The following is a 9989-nucleotide window of genomic DNA, read 5'->3' as shown; positions in this document are numbered from 1 at the left end:
TTAATCCCTACGTGCCCGCCCACCCCGCTCCCACGCCGGGGCCCCGTCTGGGGTCTCTGGGAGAGTCACCCCCAACTTCCTGCCCCCACCCCGCCTCCACGCCCCGGCTCTGAGACTTCCTGCCTCCCCGGCTCCGGGCAGCTCTGGCTGTGGGAAGCTGGCGGGGCGGGGGCGGCCCGATCCCCTCCCTCTGTGCACTCGACGGGGCGCTGGGGGTCCGGGAGGAAGTGTGCACGCTGGGGGGCACGGCTCGGCCCAGAAGCCGCCATCCGGTGGGTCAGGTGCGGCCTCAGCCTAGGAGGGCGGGCGGGCAGGCCTGTTGCTAATGGTGCTGGGACGGGTGTGGGGGGGCGGGGGAAATGGTAGCGGGGGAGCCTCTGGGAGCCCCGTTTCCAGGGTTCCGGGTGCGGACGTGGCGAGCTCTGGAGACTGCAACCCCGCCCGCCGCGCCCCAGGCTGGCCCAGTCCCTAAGCAGCCCGCACGCCCCTCTCACTAGCCGCCTGTGCGCCTAGGCTGAGGTGCTGGGGAGCTCCCGAGGCGGAACTCCTAGCCTCCGGGCTAAGCGCGCGCCCCTAATCAAAGTCTTTAGGGCCTTGGCTTTCACAGCCAAGAAGAAATAACTCCAACCACAGATTTTCAGAACCACGTGCCAAACACCATGATAGGCATTGAACGTATTTTGTATTAATTAGGCCTCACAACAATTCCATTTTGCTGATGAGCAAGCTGAGGCGCAGAGAGGTGGTGCCTTGGCCGAAGTCACACAGCTAGTAAGTTATCGAGGCGGGGCTGGGCTCTGACTCCAAAGCCAGCGTTGTTAGCCTCGGGTGGTCACGTCTTAGCAGGAGCTCCGCAGTTGTGCGCCAATATAGGTCGATTACCTAGGGCATCCACGAATACAGAGAGCCCCTTGGCGGCGTCTTGCCGCACGTGTTCTTGTCTTGGGGTTGGGCACGTGTTTCGTGGCGCAGTCCCGCGTGTCAGAGCCCGGGGACAGAGGTATAGCCTAGCGCACTGATGCCCAGGTGCGCCATTCGCGGTTGGGACCTGGCAGAGTCATATGGCTGGGGCCTGAGCCGCGAGCAGGGCGGAGCGGGGGCGGAGAACTCGGGGCTGAGTCCACGCGGGCCGCGGCGCCTGGGAGGCCGCAATCCCGGCGCCTGCAGCCGGCGAGGCGCGGGGTGACGCGCGGGGGCCCAGCTACCGTGACCTCCTCCGCGGTTGCCATGGAGACCCTGCACTATAAATAAAAAAAAAAAAAAAAAAAAGGAGGAGGAATTTCAAACCCGTTTTCTACGGCGCTTGGCGGGAGGAGGGAGGAAAGCTCTCTTTGAATCGAGTTTCCCATTTCACCTTCCCAGGCGGCGGGAGCGCTTCCCCCGCAGCCCAGCCGGGAAATTGCCGCCCCTCACGCCGCGTGGCGCCCCCTGAGGAAGCTAATTAGCTCAGCCCAGGGAGCTGGAGACAGGGGGACCGAGCCCCGGGGGGCCAGGACCCGCCTCTTTTGTGGTGGGGGGAAGCGCCTACAAATTGCCCCCCATCTCTCCAGGCGCGCGCGCAGCCCAGCGCGGGCCGGGGCACGGGGCGCAGGCGGGAGGTCGCATCTGCAGCTTTGGCGCAATGAATCAGGCGCGGCCGCCGCCGCCGCCGCCGAGCGCGTCTGGCATCCGGAGTCTCCTGGGATCGAAAATAATTTGGGCAAAGCGGTGGGAGGTGTGTGTGCGCGCGCTCCGAGGGGAGGGCGGGGGAGCAGGCCGGGCGGGGTGCGCGGGGCGGGGGGAGGTGCCATCCGACAGCCCCGCTGTGGTGAGAACAGAGTTGACACTTCTTTCCTTTCCACTTACTGCGGCAAGTACTGCGAGGAAGCTTAACCCTCTCGCTACTCGGAGGGTTAGAGGCGCTGGGAGCGCCACCATGAGGGCGCGCCGGGGCGGGGGCGTTTCCAGGTGTGCAGACTCCTTTGGGGTGGGCTATTGTGGCGGGCTGGAGTCAGCCTTCTAGCTCCTCAGACGAGCGCTCCTACCCGACATTCCTCAAGGCATCCTTCTGGGGCTTTCTTAATCCTTCCGTTTGCCTTCCCTGCATCTGGCTAGTGTCAGCGCTATGGCCTCAGTTTCTCCACCTATACAAGAGGGTGGGGGTTCTATAGCAGCTTCCCTGTCGGTCTGGTGACCCTGGTTTCGTGACCCTCTCTCTGGCTTGATCCCTGGGCCTGGGCAGGGGTGAGCCGGTTAGGGCAGCCGGGTGCAGGAGTCAGAACCTGACCCTTCTTGTCTCCCGCCAGCGCCCTGGGCGCCGTTCATCAAAATGGCCGGGTTCCTGTTTTTGCCTCTGAAGGCAGAAATGTCACTGCCGCTGCATTAAGCACGCTCGGCGGGAACTCGGTTTGGAGCGAGGAGCTGGCGCTCAGCCCTGCCAAGCTGCCTGCCGCAGGGGGGTGGGGATGGGCTGGCTGGCCAGCCGGCCTGGCTGGGGTCAGTCTTTGTCTACGAGGGGCTCCCACCTTCCTGTCGCTCTAGCCCGACATGGCCCACTCACCTAAACCGTGCTGGTTGCTCCCACCCCACTCAAGTTTGGCGGGGGCGGGGGGAGGCGGAGGGGGGATTAAAGGGGAGGATCTGTGCCCCTCTGGCTCAGGGATAGCAGCGAGGTGATTGGGCAGAACTCGTTTCCTTTTCCCCACCCCCATAATTGGCAACACCTCTGGAATTCATGGATCGTCTCCCCATTAATGTTGCCCATTTGATGAGGAAGGAATGGTAGCCCGGCCTCAGGGCATCCTCAGTCTTCTGAAGTTTCCCCAGAAGGGCTTGGGGGAGAGTGTGCATTTCACCTTTTCCTAGCTTCCTTCTGGCCAAGGGATCCCACCACCCCAGGAATTCTCAAATCCTAGTGCACAGCAGACCACTTGTCCTTGTGAGCACGCAGATGTGAGGAGGAGGGGGCAGGCCAGTGTGGAGAGTCTGATTTAGTGGGTCTGGAGTGGTCCTGTCCTCTGCACACGTCACGAGACCCGAGGGAAGGCCGCCACCCTCACTGAGAGGCATGCTGGGAGTCCCACAGAAATCGGAGGTGATGGAGTCTAGCAAGTCACTGAACAATGGGAGATTGAGAGAGGGATCACTCAGTAAGGTAGGAACTTGGTGGTTGAGAGTGTGGGCTCTGGACTCAGGAGGACCAAGCTTAAATCCTGGCTCTGCCATTAATTGACTGCATGCTGTAGGGCAGATGACCCAAACTGAGCCTTGGTTTCCTCAATTGTAAAATGGGGGTAACACTGATGGTCCCTAACCCCACCAAAACAATGTGTGGCTTCTATGGGACAGTGCATGGAAAGTGCTGAGTGTAGGTCGAGGTACTTAGTAACTGCATGATACATGTGAGCCTCTGTCATCATTGTCATCACTATTAAAACTATCGGAACTCAGATTTGTAGTTCAGACTTTAGTTTTGGGGTGGAGGAGAGTCTGGCCCAAGTGTCTTTGGTTCTCCAAGTCTTGTCCTTTAGGGGTCTACCAGGTCCTGGGCAGGGGAGAGTGAGAGTGGGGTAGGGGTCAGTCCCCTGGGTGTGGTCTCATCTGTGGGTCTCCACTCCCTACCCCAAGCCCCAGTGCTTTAGGTCTCTTTCACCCTTGGGTGTCCCCTCACAGCTGCCGCTTGGAGCTACAGATGCCCACTGGGCACTGGCCTGGCTAGTACTTGAGGGCTTGCGTCTCCTAGACCCATATCCAGCCTCACTTCTCTATGAAGCGTCAGGTTCTGTGATGGTGATACAAGCGCCTGGGTAAATTAGGTCCCTGCACCCTGGGTGGTGGGGGACAGGGAGTGTGATGTTGAGCATGTGAGGTGCAGGAATAGGACACCCAAATTGGAGCAGCCTTTGGAATGTGAATCCCACTTCCCTCTTTGGAAAGATAGGTTGAGGGGAGCTGAGTGAGGACATAGTACTAATGTGTGCCTGGAATCTAGGGCTGATGTCTATTTCATTCAGGATATTTAGGACTGCTGGTTTCAGAATACAGGAAGGACTAACTGAAAACCAAGGCTATGCACTGGGGAGGATCCTGGGGCAGATGCCTTGGCATGGGAGCATTCTTTTTTCTTTTTCTTTTCTTTTTCTTTTTTTTTTGTTTTTTTTTGAGACAGAGTCTCACTCTGTCACCCAGGCTGGAGTGCAATGGTGTGATCTTGGCTCATTGCAACCTCCACTTCCTGGTTCAAGAGATTCTCCTGTCTCAGCCTCCCGAGTAGCTGGGATTACAGGCGCATACCACCATGCCTGGCTAATATTTTGTATTTTAGTAGAGACAGGGTTTCACCATGTTGTCCAGGCTGATCTTGAACTCCTGAGCTCAGGCAATCCACCCACCTCGGCCTCCCAAAGTGCTAGGATTACAGGCATGAGCCACCGCACCTGGCCTGGCATGGGAGCATTCTAACTTGACTTGGGGAAGGGGTGTCTGTCCACTTGAGGCTGCCAGGTGGCTGAGGCTGAGATGACCTCATAGAGCTCCTTCTTGGGCTGTAGGCAGCAGAGGGCACCAGCTTTGGACCCTACTCTTCTCACGCATGCTTGCACATCTGCCCATGCTCAGTCACACTGACCCAGATTCATATGGCCCATATGTTCTCATGCCCCCACATGCACATTCATGTACATGCTAACGTACATGTGCACATATGCTATACCACCACATGTACAACACACATGTATGCTTATGCATGCACAGGTACACACAGGTACACACTTGGATACCCAGATGCACACATACTAACTTGCACATGGGCACCCATGCATATATTAACACCATGTACACACACAGTAACAAATGCACACACATGGGCAAACCTACAGCCATTTGCTCTTCCATCAGCGAATTCGTGTGTATGTAAACTGTATCTCCCATGAGAATAGGGCTATCTTTGTTTATTGTCAAGTCCCCCAAGATAAGAGAGGTTTGTTTAATCTCAAGGCTCACATACTTGGTACTTGGGAGGTATACAATACAGTATTGTCTGGAATATATGAGTAATTGTATAAGTGTATATGGAAATGAGTAACCTATGGTGAATAATAACCATAATAGTAAATGCCACCCCCATTTATTGAGTAGGTACTATGTGCTATCAGTACCATCTCATCTCAGCCTCATATCAACCTATGAGGCAAGTACTTTGTTTTTTTTTTTTATTTTTTGAGATGAAGTCTTACTCTGTCGCCAAGCTGGAGTGCAGTGGCGCAATCTCAGCTCACTACAACCTCTGCCTCCCAGGTTCAAGAGATTCTCCTGCCTCAGCCTCCCAAGTAGCTGGGATTACAGGCACGCACCACCACGCCCCACTAATTTTTTGTATTTTAGTAGAGATGGGGTTTCACCATGTTGGCCAAGATGGTCTCAATCTCCTGACCTCGTGATCCACCTGCCTCTGCCTCCCAAAGTGCTGGGATTACAGGCATGAGCCACTGTGCCCAGCTGAGGCAAGTACTCTCATAATTTCTGCTTAGGCATTTGGGAACTGAGGCTACGAGAAACAGTCATTACCTGTATTGGCTTGCTAGGGCTCCCATAACAAAATATCACAGACAGGGTGGCTTACAGTTCTGGAAAGCAGATGTCCAAAATCAAGGTCTTGGGAGCACCCTTCTGAGGGCTGTGAAGGAAGGATCTGTTCAGGCCTCTTTCCTTGGCTTGTAGATGGCCACCTTCTCCCTGCGTCTCTTCACCTTGTCTAACCTCTGTGCGTATCTGTGTCCAAACTACCCCTGACCCCTGCTTATAAGGACACCAGTCATATTGATTAGGGCCCACCCCAAAGACCTTTTTTTTTTTTTTTTTTTGAGATGGAGTCTGGCTATGTTGCTGAGGCTGGAGTGCAATGGTGTGATCTCGGCACACTGCAACCTCCGTCTCCTGGGTTCAAGCAATTCTCCTGCCTCAGCTCCTGAGTAGCTGGGATTACACGCTCCTACCACCACGCCAGGATAATTTTTTTTTTTTTTTGAGACGGAGTTTTTGCTCTTGTTGCCCAGGCTGGAGTGCAATGGCACGATCTCGGCTCACCGCAACCTCCGCCTCCCGGGTTCAACCGATTCTCCTGCCTCAGCCCCCCGAGAAGCTGGGATTACAGGCATGCACCATCACGCCCGGCTAATTTTGTATTTTTAGCAGAGATGAGGTTTCTCCATGTTAGGCTGGTCTCGAACTCCCAACCTCAGGTGATCCGCCCACCTCGGCCTCCCAAAGTGCTGGGATTACAGGCGTGAGCCACTGTGCCCGGCCCCCAGGATAATTTTTGTATTTTTAGTAGAGACGGGCTTTCACCATGTTGGCCAGGCTGGTCTCGAACTCCTGACCTCAGGTGATCCACCTGCCTTGGCCTCCCAAAGTGCTGGGATTACAGGCATGAGCCACTGCGCCTGGCCTTTTTTTTTTTTTTTTTTTTTTTTCTTTTTTTGAAACGGAGTTTCACTCTTATTTCCCAGGCTGGAGTGCAGCAGTGCAATATTGACTCACTGCAACCTCCGCCTCCTGGGTTCAAGCGATTCTCCTGCCTCAGCCTCTCAAGTAGCTGGGATTACAGGCATGTGCCACCATGCCTGGGTAATTTTGTATTTTTAGTAGAGATGGGGTTTCACCATGTTGGTCAGGCTGGTCTCAAACTCCTGACCTCAGGTAATACACCCGCCTCAGCCTCCCAAAGTGCTGGGATTACAGGTGTGAGCCACTGTGCCTGGCCAAAGACCTCATTTTAACTTGAATTTCTCTGTAAAGACTCTATTCCCAAGTAAGGTCACATTCTGAGATACTGAAGGCTTATTAAGGACTTTAACTTTTGAATTTTTGGAGGTACCCAATTCAACCCATAATACTGCCCAAGTTTGCACAGCTAGGAAGTAGTGTAAACAGGATTTGATCCCGAGTCTGGAAAGCCAGGGCCCATGGTATCACTCTACTAAGTGGTGCAGAGTTTGGTGTCTGTGTGTGTGTGTGTGTGTGTGTGTGTGTGTGTGTGTGTGTGTCCTGGTGGTTGCTATCTGATGCTATTATTTCCTGCTAGCAGGTGGGCATCTAGAGCCTGCTTGCATGAAGGAGTTGGCCCCTATTCACCCTGGCTTGCTGGTGTGCTGGAAGCTTTCATGCTTCTTCTGTCATGGCATGGGCACCCAGAGCCATCCCCCAGGGCTGTGGTGGCCAATGCTGCCCAGCCAACACTGATAGGATTGCCTAGAGGGGACATGGGGGGCCAGGGAGCTGCTGACTCCCACTTCCCCCCACCACTAGCCCCCATCATATCCAATGCTGCAGCCTCGTTTCAAAGGCTTAGCCTATTTAGGTGGGAAGCTGGAGCCATTTTGGAGGTGGGTAGTCACGAGGCCTCCCTGCATCAATCAACTGGGAAAGCTAAGACCAGGCGGGCCTGTGCTGACCTTTGTCCATAGCCTGAACCTCTCCTTGTGCCACGCAGGAGGCAGGGAGGCTGGACCTCACCCCTCTTGCTCCTCTGAGCTTAGCTGGAGGCCTATAAAAGAGCCCTGGCTAAGGAGGAAGACAAAACATCTAGTCTGATGGGGAGACACAGCCTCAGTTCTAAGAGGAGCACAGGCTTGGGAGGGAAGACCTCTGCCTTCAGGAATTTTTCAGTCTGAAAAGTCCCAGACTCTCTAAGCCTCATTTTGCTCATCCAGGAAGTGGGGATGACAGTGTAGTCAGCTGTGAGGGTTCCAGGAGTTATGGTGTGGAAGGACCAGGGACCAGGATCAACATGGATATCTTAAACCATGCATAGCCACAGCATTCAGGGGGATAGTGGTGATGATGATGATGATTATTATTACGGATAATATTTACTGGGCACTTACTAGACCTCAAGTCAAATGCTAAGTGCATGCTTTACCCAATTATCTCAGTTAATCCTTTTTTTTTTTTTTTTTTTTCCTTAGATGTAGTCTAACTGTTGACCAGGCTGGGGTGCAGTAGTGTGATCTCGACTCACTGTGACTTCCCCCATCAAGTGATTCTCAAGTGGTTCAAGTGATTCTCCACCCTCAACCTCCAGAGTAGCTGGGACTACAGACATGTGCCACCACACCTGGCTAATTTTTTTTTTTTTTTTTGAGACAAAGTCTCGGTTTGTCACCCAGACTGGAGTGCAGTGGTGCAATCTCAGCTCACTGCAAACCCACCTCCCAGGTTGAAACGATTCTCCTGCCTCAGCCTCCCAAGTAGCTGGGACTGCAGGCACGTGCCACCATGCCTGGTTAATTTTTGTATTTTTAGTAGAGATGGGGTTTCGCCATTTTGGCCAGGCTGGTCTCTAACTCCTAACCTCAAGTGATCCTCCCACCTTGGCCTCCCAAAGTGCTGGGATTACAGGTTTGAGCCACCGCGCCTGGCCTAATTTTTGTATTTTTAGTAGAGATGGGGTTTCACCATGTTATTCAGGCTGGTCTCAAACTCCTGAGCTCAGGTGATCTGTTCTCCTCAGCCTCCGAAAGTGCTGGGATTACAGGCATGAGGCACTGTGCCTGGCCTTAATTGTTCTAAGAATTCTGGGAGGCAGCTTTCATTATCATTGCCCTTTTAAAAAAATATGGAATGCTTTATGAATTTGTGTGTCATCCTTGCACGGGGTCATGCTAATCTTCTCTGTGTCATTCCAATTTTAGTGTATGTGTTATTGAAGCGAGCATTATCATTGTCATTTTATAAATGAAGAAACAGCCAGGCATGGTGGCTTACCCCTGTAAACTCAACACTTTGGGAGGCTGAGGCTGGTGGATAACTTGAGCTCAGGAGTTCAAGACCAGCCTGAACAACATGGTTGATATGATTTGGCTGTGTCCCCATCCAAATCTCAACTTGAATTGTATCTCCCATAATTCCCATGTGTTGTGGGAGGGATTCAGGGGGAGGAAATTGAATCATAGGGGCTGGTCTTTCCCGTGCTATATTTGTGATAGTGAATAAGTATCATGAGATCTGATGGATTTATCAGGAGTGAATAAATATCATGAAATCTGATGGATTTATCAGGGGTTTCTGTTTTTGCTTCTTCCTCATCTTGCTCTTGCTGCTACCATGTAAGAAGGGCCTTTCACCTCTCACCATGATTCTGAGGCCTCCCCAGCCATGTGGAACTATAAGTTCAATTAAACCTTTTTTTTTTTTTTTTTTTTTTTGGAGGCAGAGTCTCGCTCTATCACCCAGGCTGGAGTGCAGTGGCGCGATCTCGGCTCACTGCAAGCTCCACCTCCCGGGTTCACACCATTCTCCTGCCTCAGCCTCTCCGAGTAGCTGGGACTACAGGCGCCCGCCACCACGCCCGGCTAAGTTTTTGTCTTTTTAGTAGAGCCGGGGTTTCACCGTGGTCTCGATCTCCTGACCTTGTGATCCGCCCACCTCGGCCTCCCAAAGTCCTGGGATTACAAGCGTGAGCCACCGTGCCCGGCCTAATTAAACCTTTTTTTATTCCCAGTTTCAGGTATGTCTTTATCAACAGTATGAAAATGGACTAATACAGTAAATTGGTACCAGGAGTGGGGTGTTGCTGAAGGGATACCCAAAAAAGTGGAAGCAACTTTGGAACTGGGTAACAGGCAGAGGTTGGAACAGTTTAGAGGGCTCAGAAGAAGACAGGAAAATGAGGGAATGTTTGGAACTTCCTAGAGACTTGTCAAATGGCTTTGCCCAAAATGCTGATAACGATATGGACAATAAGGTCCAGGCTGAGGTGGTCTCAGATGGAGATGAGGAACTTGTTGGGAACTGGAGTAAAGGTGACTCTTGTTATGTGTTTATTTTTTTAATTAATTTTTTTTTTTGAGACAGAGTCTTGCTCTGTCACCCAGGCAAGAGTGCAATGGCACAATCTGGGCTTACTGCAACCTCCGCCTTCCAAGTTCAAGTGATTCTCCTGCCTCAGTCTCCCAAGTAGCTGGAATTATAGGTGCCCGCCATCACGCCCAGCTAATTTTTATATTTTTAGT

General features: G+C 53.0%; 1 non-coding gene across 1 annotated transcript; it reads right to left on the bottom strand.

The window, feature by feature from the left end:
* Positions 1-8587: 8587 nt before the first annotated feature.
* LOC115831800 lies at positions 8588-8693 on the bottom strand. Its single transcript, XR_004027296.1, has one exon. It is a non-coding gene; the product is annotated as a U6 spliceosomal RNA (small nuclear RNA).
* Positions 8694-9989: the final 1296 nt, after the last annotated feature.

The sequence above is a fragment of the Nomascus leucogenys genome, chromosome 2, assembly GCF_006542625.1.
Source record: "Nomascus leucogenys isolate Asia chromosome 2, Asia_NLE_v1, whole genome shotgun sequence".
NCBI classification, from domain to species: Eukaryota; Metazoa; Chordata; class Mammalia; order Primates; family Hylobatidae; genus Nomascus; species Nomascus leucogenys.
This window is presented reverse-complemented; position numbering and strand designations above follow the sequence as displayed.